This window comes from Chionomys nivalis, chromosome 10 (assembly GCF_950005125.1).
Source record: "Chionomys nivalis chromosome 10, mChiNiv1.1, whole genome shotgun sequence".
Taxonomy (NCBI): Eukaryota; Metazoa; Chordata; class Mammalia; order Rodentia; family Cricetidae; genus Chionomys; species Chionomys nivalis.
This window is the reverse complement of record NC_080095.1, coordinates 50,865,587-50,885,139: the sequence shown is the minus strand read 5'-3', so window position 1 is coordinate 50,885,139 and position 19,553 is coordinate 50,865,587.

Sequence of the window (19,553 nt, the reverse complement as noted above, 5' to 3'; positions counted from 1 at the left end):
AACCATTGACCATCCTGCCAGGCCTCTCCCCTACATTTAAGGTGAAATGTTACAGTCCTTGCGGCTGTTGTTAGTAGTAGTGTTTGTGAGTATATTGTGGGTATTGAGGGGAGAGGGCTGTGGCCTTGTGCATGTGTGGAGGTCAGAGAACAGCTTTAACAGAGGCAGCTCCCTTCTTCCACTTTTACTCCGGTTTGGGGGATCCATACATGGTGAATGGCAAGTACTGTCCCATGGCGAAGCCATCTCTCCAGTCCCTCTCTCTGGCCTCTAAGGTAAGCATTTAATAGACCTCCCCCCCCACACACCTTCTCTAAAGTCACTTCCTCCTCCTCTCTCCTTCCTCTTTGCTGTCTCCAAATTAATCTTAGCAGGAAGGCCCGAAGCAAACGATCATGTTACATGTCTAAATGTGATAGCCTGTCGTCCTTCGTTATTTTTGACATAAACAAAACTGTCAGAAATCCCTGAGCCCAACCTTGGTTCATAGCATTCCCTTAGAGTCCCGAGGACACAGAAGGATTAGGAAAAGGAGGTCACTCACGCCAGTGTAATGACGAGAGTGGAACGGGAAGATGAACATATTCGCCAGTTTCAGACTTCAGTGTGCTTTTTAGCACGTCATATTTGAGGCGGTTATTGATTAAGGCTGTAACATGTTTACATGCTTGTGGCTTATTTTATAAAGTAGTGGTCTCGGGGTATTTTATTAACCAGATTAATTTCTTGATCCCACTGCAATTTCCCTGAATTCTTAAGAATTGCTACACAGTTGAAGAATAAGTGCCTAACTTGTAGCTGGAAGATTGGCACATTCAGTGGACTGAGTTGTTGAAGACCAAGAGAGTGTGTTTTTATATGAAAGGTCATCTCTATTCATCAAAGCTGTTTCTCTTTCTCTGGACCCTTATTCAGAGCAGCTGCATTTTTTTTTTTAAAGAAACCCTAAGAGGCAGACTTCAGCAGCAGGAGAAGCACTTGGTTCAGAGTGGGTAGTGTGGGGGGCCTGGGTTGGTTTAGGGACATTTCAAAACTTTAATATTTTGGTAACCCATGCTCCATAAATCATTGAATTACATCAAGTCTATTTAAAAGCCCTCTGGGCAGCTGTTTAAAATGCTGTCACTGCAGTAAGCAATGTCCTCAGAGTCACATGGTAAGCTTAGGCTAGAAAGGGGATGGCTTTTGTTTGTGTTTCTTTAACTCCAGCTAGGTTTACCTTCTGACTCTCCCGCTTCTACCGGCAGTCCCGTGACTTCCAGCAACTTCAGAGGCAGGATATGGAGGCCGCTTAGACCATCAGGGTTAAGCCTTCCCATCAGATCAGATTCTCCTCCTTACAGTCTTTCTGTTTAGTGGAACAAGCACAAATTGTTAACTTCAGATTAATATGTTTAATAAGTGAAACCTGGACTCTGTCAAGCAGGTAGGCTGGCAGCCTGTGGGATTGGTTGCAGCTGAAGGATCCCTTGGGCTTTTCCTAGGTCATCGCTGGGGCCTGAGACCACCTGTGTAGCACCTGCAGGCAGCTCAGGGTTAATTACCCCAGGGAACATGGCCTCCCCAGCTCTACTCTTTGGCCTCCTGATTTGCTCTGGGGCCCTGAGAATACAGGGGGTGTGGGGAGCTAAAAGGGGGAGTTAGGAATCCTGAAGTGAGGCTGCAGGCATCCCTTTCGGAATATTTCGTGTTTACAAAGGCATCTGCTTCTTGCTGGGGCTCTCAGCTCTTAAAAAGAAGGTACCCTCCATGCTGCCCCAGTGTTGGTGACCTAAGTTTGGTACGGGTATGTGTGTGTGTGTGCTTGTGTGCACAAAAAAAGAGACGCATTTACCATCTCTTCAGCCAGAACAAAATCCGAGCTTGACTCTCAGCAACCACTGTGCACCCGGACAGCTGTCTTCATGGCCTTGAGTTTCAGTTTGAGGGATTTAAATAGGAAGCAATGTTTTCATCTGGATATGCAGTTCAATTAGTGGAGACACAGGCTTAACTAGCATGAAGCTAGCGCCCATTGCCATGTAAATTGCTTGTGGTGGTGCCCGCCTGGAAAGCCAGCATTTGGAAGATGAAGGCAGGAGAATCAGAAGTTCAACAATATCCCTGACTACTTAGCAACATAACTTAGGGAGTTTGAGACCAGCCTGGGATATGTGAGACCCGAACACGTTGTACATTAACTATGTGATGGCAATCAACACCACGAGTGGTATATATTATATGCATTTCATGCTAACTTCTACTTCTCCATGGGGTTTGCTATGGGCATCCATAGCTGTCCTATGTGAGGGGCAGAAGCTGCTGTCTCGCTTTGGGCAGCTGAGGAAGGTGGCCAGGCTCTCCGGGAGTAAGGGAGGCAGTGCTGCTTTGTGTGCCAGCACTAGTGGAGAGGTGTCCTGTGGGCTGGAGGAGGACGCAGCCAGGGTGGAATCGGGAAGGGTGCCTGGGCCAGGCTGGGCTCCCCAGGGGAGCAGTCAGAGGTCTGGCCCATCGCCTGCAGAGTTTGCTTTGACCCAGTCGGTGGGTCGCCTAGCCCATGGACAGCTGTGTCTCCTGGGACCTGCCTTCTCTGGGACTCCCCTGCCGCCCACAGTTATGAATTCTAAACAGAACATAGCAACGGTGTCAAAAATACCGTCACTGGAAGAGAATGGGAGTACACAGACGCCTTCAGAATGGAGCCAGGGTCTGTCCCTCTGAGCCCTTGGACATAGCCTGTGTTTGGGAATCTTAGCCAGATCCCAGCGGCCACTGGCCTAGCCCTGACCTTCCAAAGGACTCATACTGGGTCGCTGTTTCTTTACAAAACAGAACTACACAATGCTCTTTTTGCAAACCTCTAAGTTTAGGGGAGAGTCAGAGGGAGCCTTAATTGTGACCCCATAGGATACTCCCTTCTTGAAGTAGTTGGCTTTTCTCATCAGTCATCCTCGACTTGATTGCCAGGAAAAGGCTGACATTACCCCCTGTGAGACCTCATTTACATCTCTCCTACCTTCCCTCCTTTCTTTTTAGGAGTACTTGATACTTGATTTTCATTTTTAAAATTTGTGTGCTGGTACACGCCTTTAATCCCAGCACTTGGGAGGCAGAGGCAGTTGGATCTCTGAGTTCAAGGCCAGCTTGGTCTACAGAGTGAACTCTAGCACAGCTAAGGCTGCACAGAGAAACCTTGTCTCGAAAAACGTATGCGTGTGTGCGTGTGTGTGTGTGTGTGTGTGTGTATGGGTGATGGTAGTGATGGTGGGTGATGTTTGGGACAAGGTGTATGTATGTAGCCCCAGCTGACCTGGAACTCCTGTTATGCAGGCTGGCCTCAGACCTATAACTATCTTCTTGACTCTGTCTTCACAATAAGGAGATCACGGGCTTCTGTGTTTTGTACGTTGGAGTACACCACACTTCCAGTCAAACAATTTTTGAAGTAAAGATTTTAAATGAATTTGTGGTCTATGCTTGGCACTCCTCAAAGCAGAGAAAACAGTGAGATGATTTTTTTTATATTATCTGTTATGTAATGGCTATACCATTAATGGGTGCAACATTTATAAAACATAGTAATAGTCTTATTTTGTTTATTTTTGGATCATCTCTGCCCCCCCATCTTTTCCTCATTCTCCCCACACTCAGGGAGAGCAAAGACTTGATCAAATTTAGTATTTATCATCCATTACTTTTGTGATCCCAGACTAGTTATTTTAATTTCTAAGCTTTTTCTCTCTCTGCAAAACAGAGTTAGGAATACCCAAGTTAGCATGTTGGGCTGACAAAGACTCATTGCATATAAAGTCTACTCATAAAATATATGATGCAGGGGAGTTAAAATAATAAGACAGGGTGTTTCCTTTCTGAATGAACTCAGCCCACCCTCTACTCTTGAAGGGAACTGACTTTAACAGGCTCTGAGACCTCGGGTTGGCCACGGCTTTTGTTCTTCTACCACAAGCTCATGTTATCTCACAGAACAGGAGAGCCAAGGTTTTTCTCCCTTCTGAACATCTGCTTTAGCCTGCTAGTATCTCCTCTTCTACACTCCTCCTGCTTTAAGTCCATTCTTCAGGTGCACCCAACGTGGTCTTCTAAAAACAAAACATTTGAAGTAAAACAAAAAGAACTTCAGAAATCCCACAGTATGTCATTCGCTTTCTGGAAGTCCCTCTTTGGTTTCCCCTAGCCTCTGAATTTACGTGCATTCTCCAAACCAAGGCCTGCCTGTGGCCCAGCCATACATGACTGTGGTTCAGTACCGCCACTGCCTTCTGCTCGTTCTTTCCTTGGGGGCAGGAATCTCTCTCTGCTGCAGTGAGGCCCTGCACACGCTGTTCCTTGAGTGTGGAACTCTCTTTCCCCAAACTGTGGGCTCTTTCAGTTCAAGTATTATCTTCTTAGAGATGATTCCCATCACTGAATCCAGCCGAGAACAATCTACTCCCACCACCCCCACCAGCTACTCTCTGCTGTAATCCGGACTGGAATATTCACAGAGGCAAACATGTTAAAAGCTTGCTCTTCGGCTTGGGAGGAGGTGAACCTTTAAGAGGTGGGGCCCACTAGGAGACTTTTAGGTTATGGGAGTGTGCCTGCAGAGGGGTTAACAGAAGAGGGATCTTTTTGCTTTTGCTTTGCAGTTCCTATGAGGTGATCAGTTTGCTCTACCACAATTCCCCACATGATGTTTCAAACCCCAAGGTAATAGGGTCAATTGATCACAGACAAACTTCTCCCCACAACCCCATGAGCCATTTTCTTTTAAATTTTCATTATCTCAGGTATTTGTTAGTCATGGGAAACTGACAAGCCCCCTCTGTTTCCATCAATTCCTTTATTGCCATAACAATAACTTTTAATTCATTTATTGGTGGAATTTTTATTCATTAATTGGTGGAATGAATGGATTTACAATGGGAGGGGTAAACAAATTATTAATATTCAGCTCTAGCCAAAGGCCACAGAAATAAATGCGAAGCTTTCCACAAAAGGAGAGTCACCAGGTTCGCCAATTTCTAAAATCGAAATCACCAAAAGAGATTATTGATGAGCAACCTGGCCATGGGTTCCTATAAGTCTCCTCCAAGAAAACTTCAGAGAAGAGAAATATGACTTTCCTTGGTGGAAGAGATGCTATTTTCCTCATGCAGCTTCAGTGAAAATGGGAGAAAAGATTCTTTAGAAACCACGGAAATGTCTGATGTATTCCTCACCTCAACTTTTGCCTGCTTACTCATTTCACCTCAAGCCCTACCGACACTTCTCATTTTCTTGACTGTAAAGATGTTGCTGGCTTCTGTAGGGAAGACTGGCGTCAGTGTAGACAGCATTAGACAATTGGGCCTGGGGATTTCAAGTGCCATCTTCGCTCTTTCTGGGATGCCAGACAGGCCTGGTTGTTTAGAAGTTGTCGGTTTTGATAGCTTCCAGAGTGTGTTGTGCTCTTGCAGATTATACAGATGTGTATCTTTTTTCTGAGTAATTTGATTTTGGTCAAACCTCTCAATATACGTTTTACCTCCCCTTAATTTGCAAACTCCTGTGTATTCCAGAAGAATGCTATCTATGTGGTTAGATTCGTTTATGCTTATCTCATCCCGTGGTCATTGGCATGCGAAGACTAACCTCTGTCTCTCTCCTGTGTGTGTGTCTCTCTCTCTCTCTCTCTCTCTCTCTCTCTCGTGTGTGTGTGTGTGTGTGTGTGTGTGTGTGTGTGTGTGAGATGTGTGCAGACATGAGTGTCAGAAGAAGGCCTGGGACTACCTTTAGAAATGCTTAAGAGAAGATTTTTCCAGCCTGGCTATTGGTCACCAGGACACCACTGTTAGCACTTCCCCAACCACATCTACCACAGACAGTCAACAGGACGTGTCTCTAGCTGGGGTGAACCAAATGCCGAGGGTTCAGATGGCTTTGGGTACACACTGTGGAGGATATTCTTACAGTGTCTGTATGGACCTCATGACTTTTGTATATGTGACTTTTTGGAACTTAACCTTCCAAAGGTGAAGTTTTTAGGATGTCCATGTGTTACAGCTCAGTGGATGGAACCACCAATTCTAACACGAGCTGTGGAGACCCAGCATTTCCCTCATCATGGCTTCATTCAGTGTCTTCGCGAAGCCACCTAGGAACACAGTGTCTCCACGTCTAGGATCTTCGAACGCAGGTTATGTTTCTCATGTGAAGAGGAAGTATTTGTAGGAAACAGGGAACGGCAAGAGAAACTGTTCTGGGCACACACGGGAAAGATGGTGGTGAAGGGCAGGGCAAACCACTGTGGTAACCCCCAGAATTATGGACATCTGGATTGCTGGAAAGAACCAAAGGATGGCAGGCAGCTCTGCATTTGGGACTAGGTTTCCCCAAAGGAAGGTAAATGGAAAAAACATGTTTGCTTTAACTGCTGACTCATGGCACAGAGTTTTAATTCAGAGGCTTTAATTGAAAATGCAGCAAGAATGTCAGAGATTTACATAGAAAATATTTTAGTATATTGGCAAGATACTAATTCCAAAACCAGATGGCCATTGTAGAAAAATCAACCGAGGGGCCTTTGTTTTTCTTCTGTTTATTTGCCCAAGGCATTTTCTTTCACAGTTTTTAGTATTCCATTAATTATAAGCAATGCCACCTCGCTTTTAAAATTAAAGAGTAATTATGGAGGTCTTTAAACAGATATGACATTTTAAAAATATATACAACCGTCATGGCCGAAATCTGGCATATGAAAGCATTCTTGTGATCGACGCTTTGTGTCCAAGATACTCATTCTCTCTCCCTGGAGTCTGACCTAATGAGACCATATTTCTCAGTTCCTATTGACCATGACCGCTGTTTCAGTCAGGGGTCATTTGCTTGTAACAGAAGGTTGGACCAGACCTGAAATTAACCCAGCAAGTGGAGTCTATTGTAAAGGTTTTCACTCTCCAGAGCCCACGGTCAGGGCGCTGAGCTAGGACGCTCATTTGCAGCGGTACTCATCTTCCTCCCGAGACACAGTGGGTTTCCTCTCGCCTCTGTAAACCTGCTGCATGATGAGCACATGGCTTCCCCAGCCTGGCCTGTTCTGCTTTTCGGAAATCTGTAGGCTGAACCATGTGGGTTCAAAGCTGTCTTCTTCATCTTTATTTACAACTTGCACCATCTTTTAAATATTTAAAAGAGATTTATTTGATTATTTTCGTGTTTGTGTAGAGTGAGGGCAAGTGCCCGCTAAGGCTAGAGGCATCCAATTCTCTAGAGCTGGAGTTACGGGCAGTTGTGAGATGCCCAAGTTGGGTGCCAGGAGCTAAATGAAGGTCCAGTCCAAGAGCTGAAAGTGCTCTTAGCCACTGAGTCATCTCTCCAGCCTGCATTCCATCTGTTTTTGAAATTTTTCTTTCATCTTTTGTCTTTTCTTCCATTAGTCATTAATTAAGAATTTTAAAAATTACTCCATTTTCCACTCCCTATTTGTTCATTATACATTTTTAAATTTTTTTTTTTTTTGAGCTGGAGAGATGGCTTAGTCATTAAAGTCTAGGCTAACAACGAAAACCACGAGAATTGATTTTTTTTTTTTTTTGTGGTTATTACAGAGATACAAATATGCATCCTTGACTTACTGGAATCTACTATAAATTAGTACCATTAATTTTTCTCAGACAATTAAAATGCCTTATTGTATTTAAAACCATCACTATGGTCTAAATATTTGTATCCCCTCCCCCCAAATCCTTTTGTTGACATCCTTGCCTCTAGCATGATGGCACTGGGACCTTGGGAATGTGATTCCTTCATGGAAGCAGAAGCCTCAGGAGTGGAATTAATGCCCAGACTTAAGAGGGCTGAAAAAGCCTCCTCTTCCCTTCTACAGTGGGAAGACACAATACAAAGGTATCATCAGCTGGGAGCCAGAAACTTGGTCCTCACCAGACTCTGCGTCTGCCTTAGCCTTGGACTTCCCAGCTTCCAGAATAGTGAAATATATATTTCTGTTATTTAGGAGTCACCTGGCTTGGGGTATTTTCTCCCAGCAGCCTGGACAGATGGAGGCACCCACTTGCTCTACTTTGGCTGTTGTTATTGTTGTCATATGTTTTATTTCTGCATACTTTTCATCCCGCAAAATATTATTGTTGTTGTTTTAGGCAGTCAATATTTATTATGCTTTACCCAAGTGTTTACCTTTTCCTCTTCTACATTCCTTCTGTATTACCATGTTTCCATCTCGTGTTATTTTCCTTCTGCCTACAGAACTTCCTTTCGCACTTCTTTTAAATAAATGGCTGCTGCCAACACATTCCCACCATATTTGTCCACCTGGGTCTTTGTTTCAAAGCTCGTGCCGTAACTGTTGGACGTTTTTCTCCCAGTTGTCACCCTTTCTGTTTAAACTTGCATCAATTTGTTTTCCTGCCTTCATGAATAGACGGCCGTAATTACAGGAAAGCTTTGTGGTTTATAATTAGGAGGTCGATGATTTGCATAGAAGAGAAGGTTCATGGAACATTTTGTAACACAAGACTGCTCGTGTGCCAGGCAATGCACTGGTCACTGGAAGCATAAACTCAAAGGAGACCTGGTCTTGATTTCCTAGAAGATCATAGACAGGGAAGAAGGCTAATAAGTGGTTAGTGTGATAACTCAGGGATAGAATTATATGCAGAGGATATTTGAGGAGGCAAAGGAAGAAGGCTCAGATTAAAATTAGAAGCCAAGGGACACTGCCCAAGAGAGATACCTTGAATTTAAAGAATAGAATTTGCTAGATCCATATATCAGTTAAAATTCTTGTAGGGCAGTGTTTCTCAATCTTCCTAATGCTGATATCCTTTAATACAGTTCCTCATGTTGTAGTGACCCCAACCATGAAATTACTTTCATTGTTGTTTCGTAACTGCAATTTTGAAATTGTTACAAATCATAATGCAAATATTTGTGCTTTCTGGTACTCTTAGGCAACTCCTGTGAAAGGGAGGTTGACTCCCAAAGGGGTCGTGACCTATAGGTTGAGAATCACTGCTGAAGGGGCTTATTTCTGACTTTTTAAATTTCATGACCTTCTTACTATGTCCTAAGCATGGTCTTGCTGAGGGTGCACAGAGTATGAAGAGAGAAGAGGAGAGGAAAAACTGGCTCAGCACTAGCTTTCGTCTGTCTCTTCTTAAAAGCATATAAATCTGGCCAGAGTGTAGTGGCACTCTAGGACCTCTTTCAGGTTTCACGGCTTCTATAGAAGTCCTGTCTCTAAAGACAGTCACACTGAATGGTAGGGATGCACCGTATGCATTTAGGGGTAACAAAAACACCAGTCCCTTACAGATGCTCACTAGGGAAAGGAAAATATTATTAGTTGAAGTTGAAGAGTCAGTAAGGAGGGCAATCTTAAAGATATAAGGAAGAAATAACAGACTGTTGGGATGATGCCCATAGAGGCGAGGTTTAGCTTCCACAGAGAAGGGGAATTGGAGCTGGTATAGACAGATTCGTCTGAAATTCCCATCCATGTGAGAATGAGAGATGGTCAGGAGCAAAGGATTCGAGGCAAAGGACACACACACACACACACACACACACACACACACGTGATGCTGAGAGGCAGGTACCCAGAAGAGCGTGGAGATGATGGAGTTGACAGAAGTGACTTCCCAGCTACATGCTGAGATCTATCTAGCAACTTCCTTACGTCTCTTCAGAACCAGACACACAGAGAAGAGCTCAAACGTGGCAGGGGGTGGGCATGGCTTTTCTTTACAGGGCCTGCTTTCAAGAAGGCTAATTTACTCTTGTAGGCCAACATTAATTCTTTCTGAGAGTGGTGCCCCTGTGACCCAATTAGCTTCCTCTAGGCTTCACTTCTTTTTTTTCTTGTTTTTTTTTTTTTTTTTTTTGTTTGTTTGTTTGTTTTGTTTTTCGAGACAGGGTTTCTCTGGAGCTACGGAGCCTGGCCTGGAACTAGCTCTTGTAGACCAGGCTGGTCTCGAACTCACAAAGATCCGCCTGTCTCTGCCTCCCGAGTGCTGGGATTAAAGGCGTGCGCCACCACCGCCCGGCTAGGCTTCACTTCTTAAAGATACTCCCACCTCAACATGGCCACAGTAGAAATCAAGCTTCCAGAAGGTGATAACCATTAGGGGAAAAGAAAATATTTTTAATCGAAGTTGAAGAGTCAGTAGATCATTGTCAGCAATAGCCCTGCTTAGCCTGGAATTCTCTATGTAGACAACGACGATCTTGAACTTAGAGATCCTCCTGCCTCTATCTTCCAAGTGTTGGGATTAAAGGAGTATACTACCATGCCTGACTTTGACTACCTATAAACATATTTGGACTCTGTTTTCTTGCATTGGCTACCTCTCCCTAGATATACTAGGGATGCTTTATTCTTGGTTCTTATCTTTTGTAGGACCTAGTTTGGAGCTGAGCATTGAATGAATGTTTGATGTTTTGTGCCCTTTGCTATCCTAGGAGACACTGTGTCTTAATTTTCCAAGGCTGTCCACTACACACACCTCATTAAACAGATAGTCTGAAACAAAGAACAGTCAGTGTCTCAGGGTGTAGAGGTTGGGATAGATCCCTGAAGAACTGTCTCCTGATAGTAAGTAATGTTGAAATATTCTGAGTATCAACATTTAGACCTAGCGACATTCTTCTAAAGCCTGAAATTGGTGTTCCATGAGATTTAGAAGGATAATTTTGGGGCCTGGAGAGATGGTTCGGCACTTGTTGTGTAAATGAGCCATAAATGTATAAATGTGAATGCTACAAAGAGCACTTGTTGCTCTTTTAGAGACCTGAGTTCAGATCCAAGCACCCACGTGGCAGCTCAAAACCACTTGCAACCCCAGCTCCAGGAGACTCCATTCCCGCTCTGGCCTCCATGGGCTCACACACTTATCTGACATACACTCAACAGACACACAAACAAAAATAAATATTTTTCAAAGACCATTTGTTTTACACAGTTTTTCATGGTGAAGTCCACTCAGCCCATGCCTGATTGCCAGAAGCTCTTGTGAGTGGTCTGATTCTCCTGGAAACGTGACCTACCCAGTGCTCTGGCTCTCCCAGAAGTTCCCAGGAGTGGCCTGGCTCTCCAACAAAGCTCAACCCTCACGTGTGCAGTTTCTTCCAGAAGACTGAAGGATTTTTTTTTTACAACTCTCTTTTTTTTTTCTTTGAGAACCACTCATTCTCTTCTTCCTCTCTAAGGCGTTGTCTAGATACCCTAAGTGGAACTCTTGGCTTCTCCCTCTGTGACTTTTATTTCTGTCGTAATGCCTCCTAGATCCCAATAAACTTGTCTATTTACCCAACAATCTCTGTAAACAGTGGGTCTGTGGTCAGGATTCATGTCTCTGTCCCCTTAATGCCTCAAGTAATAGATATACAGAATTTTTCCCCTTTGAATGAATATGCCCATCGGACTTTCTTTGATAAAAACTGAAATAAACAAACAAACAAAAAAAAAGGGTCTGCTGGGTGACTGGGGACAGACCAACAGAGAGGCAGACATTGGATTTGGAAAATGGGTAGAACTAAAGGGAACTCGAGGCCTGTCGATAGAGGAAAACAAGTCCTCGTGCCCACAGACCCTGGCATTCTTCACTTGACTTTCCGAGGCTGTGGAAAGTATCCCACTGAATGGGCCTGTGTGGCCCGCACATGGATTGCTCTGTGGCAGGCTGGAAAGAGGCAGGTGGAGCCCCTTCAGCTTGAAGGTCTAGAAAGTGAGGGGACTGCGCGGCCCATCAAGATGACACACAATCAGGAAAGTGAGTTCCCATTCCCTGGAAGGAAACTGGGATGTTGTCAAAAGGAGAATGACAGTTATCTAACCAAAAAGCAAAAACAAACAACCAAAAGACCAGACTCTACTACTATGAGTAAGACTTGACACAAAAGGGAACCAGAGATTTGAAAATCAATTTAACACTGGATGGTTTGATTTCCAGTAAATCACGCATGGTATTTAACACCTTTTTTTATTTTCCTTGATGAATTCAGAGCTCTTGCATAAATTTAATAATGTGTTACACACCGCCTGGGTTTCTGATTTGCTAGCTGGGGCTGAATGATTGGACTTGCTACAGAAAGGAACTTGCAAACTGCCATGGTGTCCAGCCATGATGGAGTCTGCAAGCTCTGCTTTGGTTTCCAGCCATTATGGACGTAAGCTCTTTAGCTCCCTGGAGAAGCTAAGAATTCTAAAACGAAGCGCCCTCTGCTCTGGTTTCTGCTTCTCAGCATTTCTCTTCTGTTTTCACATACTTCTGCAGCCTTAAAATTAAATCTTAGAAACTCATTCCATATTTTTCATCATCGGCATTTGAAAGCGAATGTTATGGATTTATGGTTTGGGTTCTTTGATGTTGGAGCAGCAATCTATGCTTGCTTCACTTGTTTTCATTTCGCTTTTTCTACACTTAGGAGCCTTTGATAATTTGATTTATTAAGACACCACAGTCAATGTAGGGGAACTGATAGCATTTGTGTTGTTAGAAAGTGGAGAGTGTCTGGAAATATCAAGGCGTTCATTCCCTATGGAGACCTCGTGTCTGCTCTATGCCGCCCCCCCCCCCCCCCCCCCGTCTTCTGGTAAGTTTGGTATTAATTAAAATCACAAGCTCCCATAAAATATTTATTATAAGGAGTTTTACAGTTATCATAATTACTAATATCAATTACTAATATCCCTCCTTTCCTTGGGTCAATGATGAGCCCCCAGTCATTACCCTGGCATTCATATTGTGCCCCAGCAAATATACAACACAGAAACTAAGTACAGCTTTGGAATCCCAGAGCCAACCCTGCTGTATATTACGAGTTTGAGGAGGCAGAAGGACTGAAGGGCATGACTGACATTTACTACAGGGAGGGAGTGAGGAAGAGAGAGAATGCACAAGGGCCATAGTTGGGAAGTCAGGAACCACAAGCCTCTGTCTATCTGTCGGCAGCTACACAATCACTTTCTTTCCAGATCTGACCCTTCGGCAGCACACAGGATGGCATTGCCTATTATACATCTCTCTGGTCAACAAGAAAACAGAAAAGCAATTAGAATTGTCAGGGAATACATAGCGTCGTGATGTCAAAATGAAGCAAACCCCTCTATGGGCTGAGCTTGTTATGAGTGTCAAGAGACAGTGATGGCATCCACTGCCAATAAATGTTTTCACGGTCACTGCGAATGCTCTTTTGACTTCTGAAAAATAAAATTTCTACAGATACAGCATGTGAAACTCCGTTTATGATTACAGCAGATAATGACAAAATGGCTGACCTTGGACACAGAAAAGGAGTCATGTCACCAGAAGTTAGGGGGAAGAGAACGGGATAGGAAAGGAGGGGGTGTTTTCTTGTGTTACCTGGTGGAAGGGGAACTGTTTAATGACACTGTGCAAAGTGGTGTTTTTTTTTTTTTGTTTGTTTGTTTGTTTTTTTTTTTTTGGTTCCTGTCCTGGAACTAGCTCTTCTAGACCAGGCTGGCCTCGAACTCACAGAGATCCGCCTGCCTCTGCCTCCAGAGTGCTGGGATTAAAGGCGTGCACCACCACCACCCGACAAAGTGTGTATTTTTAAGGCATAAAAGTAGCAAACAGAATTAAGAAATAAAAAGGCCAATTAAAGTTGTAAGGGAGTTTAAAACGAGTCGCAATTTTTAGTTTTGCAAAGCAACATTCAATAGTTTCTCCTTAAAGCTGATGAACCAATAAACAGTATAAATATGCCGTTTAAAGTAGACAATTGACTCCTGGGGGCGGGGGACAACCATAAACACATAATACTGCTTCCATTAAAAAGAGTGCCTGGGTTGGGGATCATGAAACATGATTTTGAGTATTTATATCATACCTTTCCAGTTAAATGATTATTTCCACGTGCACATTTTACTTTTATAATAAGAGCCAGGTGAATACCATTCACTTCAGTAAGCTATCGGCGAGGGTTCACTCCCAGCATGCCCATTTGAAATGGTGTTCACCAAAACAAGCAAAGGGCTCTCCCAAGGCTGGGCTACAACCTCTGGAGTGCTGGGTCAACAGTCATTGGGTCTCTGTCTCTACACCCGCACCCTTCCCCATGTTTAGGCCTGAGATGGGAGGTGAGAGGACCCTTCTGTCTGAATACACTTCTTCTCGTCCACATTTCTACAGATATGGCATGGGTCTGACGTCCCTGTCTGTGTTTTATTACTATGGTTCTGGGGGCACAAGAAGCGTCAGTCTGACTTTAGTGGTAGCTGGGGGGCAAGCATAGGAAGCAACCGACTGAAAGGGCACAATATGGAGAGACACTGGAAAGATATTATTTCTGTTGCATGCAGAAATGCATAAACTGTGTACAGGGGTACGTCTCTGGTGACAGGTATCAAGAAGGGGAGGAATGTCTGTAGGAAGCCAGTGATAATTCATTCTAACCCACCCCCAGCGGTGTTGCAGTTGGGTTATTTGGAGGAATGTAGACATTTATTTCATGGGTTTTGCATCATTTTAGACCAACTTCCAGGGCTTTGTGTATTTTCTGTGCTTGGGTAAGTATAGTAGCCCAATGAGGTTAGTTTTTATGTCCGCTTTAACAAAGTGAAGAGCCATTTTGAGCAATTTTAGTTTGATAGGAAAACTGAGTGGGTTAAGAAAGTTGCCACAGACTCACTCATACACCCACTTTCCCAGATTATCTGGTGGCCATCTTGCCTTTCTGGATGACCAAGGCTGACAGAGCTGAAAGAACCAACGCCTGTAGGTGAGATCGGGGCTCACTGTTGGCGCTGTGCATTTAAGGCAGTGGTTCTCACCCCTCCTAAAGCTGCCCCCCTTGAAAACAGTTCCTCATGTCATGGTGACCTCCACAGAATTGTTTCATTGCCGCCCCATCACTGTAATGTCACACAGAATGGATTCAGGTCCTGAAAACTCTGAGTTCCACCTCTTAGTCTCTCCTCTCACTTGGTTGTTTTCCCTCAAATCTGTGATTTCTGCGCTCTCCTGGCTGGCCGCTCCCATTTGCCTGCAAATGAAACCAGGGCCTCTCTGCACCTGTTCCTGCCATTGCTGACTCTGTTCGTGGTGATAATAGCATCATGAGTGGGCTTCAAGCACCTCATATCCTGCCACTACTGCCACTTGTCAGGGGAAAACCCAGACAGGATGAGAGCCACATTCCCAGCTGTCCCTGTCTTCCAAGGAAAAGAAATCTAAAACCAGTGGCTGCAGAGTGAAATCAGATACCCCAGGGAAGAGGTGGGGATGTCAGGTCCCTGGTGGTCTGGGAGAGAGGCGCCAAACCGGGAGCCCCAAGGGCTGGGAAAACCAGCGCAGACATGCAGATAATGCCCAGCAGCACCCCAGCCCTGTGGGGGCCTTGAAAGGTTGAGCTGAGGATTTGTCAGGATTTGTGAAGTGCACAGTGTTCCTGCATAGCCAGAGGGAGTCGGTTTAGCCCTCGGCTTCCTGGATCAAATCAGGCCTGACTTCCTAGGCTGCCAGGAGGTGAGTAGCGATCCCTTGTGGAGACAGCTCAGAGTGAGACTCCAAGATAATTTCTCTGTAGTGTTTTCCAATATTATTTTTATAGTACCCACAATAAGAGTAAATTTCCTATTGGTCCTAGCGCACAAGTACCTCCACGTGCTGGCACTGTGTGGGGGGGGGCGGTCACCAAAGCGCTTGCAGGGAACACAGACTATAGAGTCTGCTCCCCACACACCAAATTAGGACCCGCCATTTAGGTTGTTTCCATGTAACTATAATGTACATTGAAGTTTAAGAAGCTTCAGGGGGCTGGGTGTTGGTGGCTCACACCTTCAATCCCAGCAATTGGGAGGCAGAGACAGGTGGATCTCTGTGAGTTCGAGGCCAGCCTGGTCTACAAAGGGAGTTCCAGGACAGCCAGCGTTCTTACAATAAAAATAAAATAAAATAAAATAAAAAAATAAGAAAACCCAAAAACCTGTCTCAAAAAACAAAACAAAGAAGAAGCTAAAGATAAGTACACCTTATCTATGTATGACATAGATAATCTCATTGGTATCTTGAGGCCAGAGCACTTTGCAATTGTCCGTTCACAGTGGTCCAGGACCCTGCTTTGCTCTCTTCTTAAGCCCTCACCAGGCCATCATGCTGATAGCCCATTTCTACTTTAAAGCCATTCATAGGCAGAGCGCTGGCCTCGTGCCTTTGCATGCATTAGCTTTTAAAACTCGACGCTGCAAACCTCAACGGGGCAAGTTTCACTGCTTTGCACTTTATGTGCAGGGAAACTAGGTGCAAACTGTTTGAATCACTTTCCCTGGCCGCACAGCTCACAAGTGGAGTCATAAAAGTGTGAAGTGTTTGGAGAGAAGAGTAGGCACACCCCCTAAAATAGAAGAGGGCCAGCAGATTTTTACATGACGGGAAATGGGAGGGGGGGAGATAGTGAATGAAGTGGACAGAGTTAAGATTTTTTTTTTATATAGTCTGACGGGAAAGCTGCAAAGATAATTGGAGCCATGCTACCTCAAAACAACCCAAGAGGCTCAAGAGTGTGCCTGGAATCACTGGGGCAAGATCCAGGCTGATAACCGGAAGTGAATGCCCCTGATAGTCTCTCCAATCCTTAATGCATAAAGTATAGTTAGCTATAGCATGAGCTTAGCAATATCCAGTCAACTCCATTCTGGATAATTTGAACTGGCAATCTGGGGGGAAACTAAGATCTCTCATGTAGATGCTGTTTCTGTCCTTGTTTTCTCTGTGGGAGGCTACAGAGAGGGTGTAGATAAGGAGTCAGTTAAAGGTAGGGGCAGGGAGATAGGCGACCTGCACACTAGTAACGCTGACCCAGGACAACAGAGACAGAGAAAAGGATTCTAGGACAGTGGAGAAAACATAGAGGAATTCCAGAAGGTGCAAGAGAAAGATGGAAGTCTCTGGGGGGAGGAAGTTAACTTACTTAACTGAAAAGATGGTAGACAGAGCATGCAGGGGGTGGATAAGATGATGGGGAAGAGGGTGCACAAAGGAACTCCAAAGCTAGAAGATTTGTAGAAGTTCTCCAGTCAACTAGCTATGTCCCCATTTAATGACCTGCTGTCTCCATCAGTCCTCAATGCGCATTCTAAATCATGAGCTCCTAGGCTGGGAACATGGCCCCATCAAGGAAGCAATGCAATTCTAGCACCGCTTGGACAATATTTAAAGGACTACAAATATCAACAGATGGACAGATCAAAGGAACGCCGATTAATGTTATACAAGAACTCAAGCCATGAACTTTATATAAAAGGACAGAATGTAATCAGTGAAAGGTATAACATAGGAGAAAGAAAAGAAGGAAGGTGGTACTCGTTGTATCCGTTTGTTTTCTGTTGCTATAGCGAAATACTTCAAGCTGGGTGCTTTACAAACAGGGATTTAGCCAGCAATTGGAATTGCAGGATCAGTTCAGCCTTTGGTAAGAGTCCTTTCCATAAAGTCACAACATGGCACAGGAAAGGAAAGGGATGCAGTGTGGGGCGGTCCATGAGCCAGCTTCCCCAAAAGAACACAAGGTTAGGTTAGTATCTTGGTAGGGCAGCTCCTCCGATGACCTAGTTACTTCCCACTAGGTCCCAGCTATTAAAGGTCTCACAACTTTAACGCCATTATACCCATGATTGTGTCCTGAATCTTGAAGCAGCAAACCATATCTACACCACAACCTAATTTATGTAGGGTAGGAAGTCACAGAATACAATTGGAAGTTAGCAGAACTCATGGGAAATGTGAGCCGGAGAAACTTTCTGGAAAGCCTTTTGGCAATATATGCAGACAAACTGAGGATGGCCTTACCCTGTGCCATAAGAATTTTACTGGAGAATCCCATCCATATAAGAGTACAAAGGCTGCTGGCCTTGCTCCATGTAGAGAGCCATAGGCCTTTGGAAAACTCCATGTCCCTGTCTCTCTGCCAGTTAGAATAGACAAGAAATGGAAGTAGTTGAGATTCTGGAGACAGCCTAGTGTAAAGATGTTTTCTGAGGGGCAGACGATAGGGGACACTGAGAATCTGTAGGCAAGAAACGACAGAGCCCAGTTCCCAGGCCTAGGTCGACGAAGACAAGTTCTGCAGGAGCTGGTGGCAGTAGACACCCTGCTTGCTGAACCCTGAATTCCCTTGGCCTTCACCTGGTCCCTGTGAAAAGAACACTCTCTTCCTGCCTACAGCTTACCAGGGCTTTTCCTCCCCCAGAACTTTCTCAGGCACTGGCAAAACTAAGGTGCTAAGGATACAGGGGTAGCCAGAGACAGCCTCCTACCTAAGGTGAGCTTCAGTATGTAGCTGCTCCACTCCTGGGTCAGATGTATTTGGAATTAACTCTCCGTTGCTCCCCAGAAAGCCCAGTAGGACTGAGCCTCTGGTGGTTCATGGTGCTAACAGTCAATTAAAACTCCCTCTCAGGTTTATTTTCTTCACCGTCTTCCTGGCATGGCCTCCCCAGGAACTCACCTGTAGCCAAGCGCCTTTCTCTTTTGAGATAAAGATCTCAAGCTAAGACACCCTGGCCAGGGGGACTGTGTGATGGGGAAAGACAGAAAAATCAAGGCTGGTATGTTCGTTTCTACAGCCGCTATAGCAAATTACCCCTGACTCGGTAGTGAAGACTCCAGTGTTTACTTCCTCACTATCGAGACTAGAAACCAGAAGTAAAGGTGTCATTGGAGCTGGACTTTCTCAGGCTGCAGAGAATCCTCCTTGACTTTTCCTAACCTCTATGGCTCCCAGTGTCCCTTAGCTTACAGCTAAACCAGGCAGTTTCGGCTCTACAGTGCCTTCCTCCCGACTCCGTGAATCCTCTCCTACCTTTTTATACAGCCGCTATTCATTTGCTCCCCGTCCTGTGTGACCCCATCTTAATGAGGTACACCGACACTGAACCTGTGATGGTTAATATTGTCAACACAATCAGGACTTCCCTGGAAGCCAGCCTCCAGGCACACCTGTGAAGGATTATCTAGATAAGGTCAGCCTCTGAGTGTGCCTGGGAGACATTCTCTAGACTGGGCTGACAGAGGAGGGCAGATCCGTCTTAATTATGAGTGCCACCATCCCATAGGGCAGGATCACTGGCTGAATAAGGAGGGGAAATGGAACAAACAGCAGCCTTCATCTCTCTTTGTTTCCGACTGTAGACACAATGTGAACAGTCGCCTCAAGCTCCTTCCATGTGTTTCCCCGCAATGATGGATAGCACCCTGGAGCTGGGGACCAAAATAAACGCTCCCCTTATAGTTTCTCCTGTCAGGTGTTTTGTCATGGTAATGAGGCAAGTGACTACTAAAGGAACCTTTCCCCCAGTAAGGTCACATTCCATGGTTCAAGGGAGATATAAACTTTGGGGTGGGGGAATGACACTTCATATCACCAAGTGTGAGGGCTGTGGATGCAAAGGGTCTGAGTGCTGTGGATTGAGGCTTGACCTCTCAGGGTGAGACTGTACACGGTCACGGAAGTGGGAGGCAGAGACCATGCCTTTTCCTGCTATGCTGTCAGAGAGAGACAGAGAAGGGATGTTGAACATAGACAAGAACCTGTCGGAGTGTGAGAACCGAACA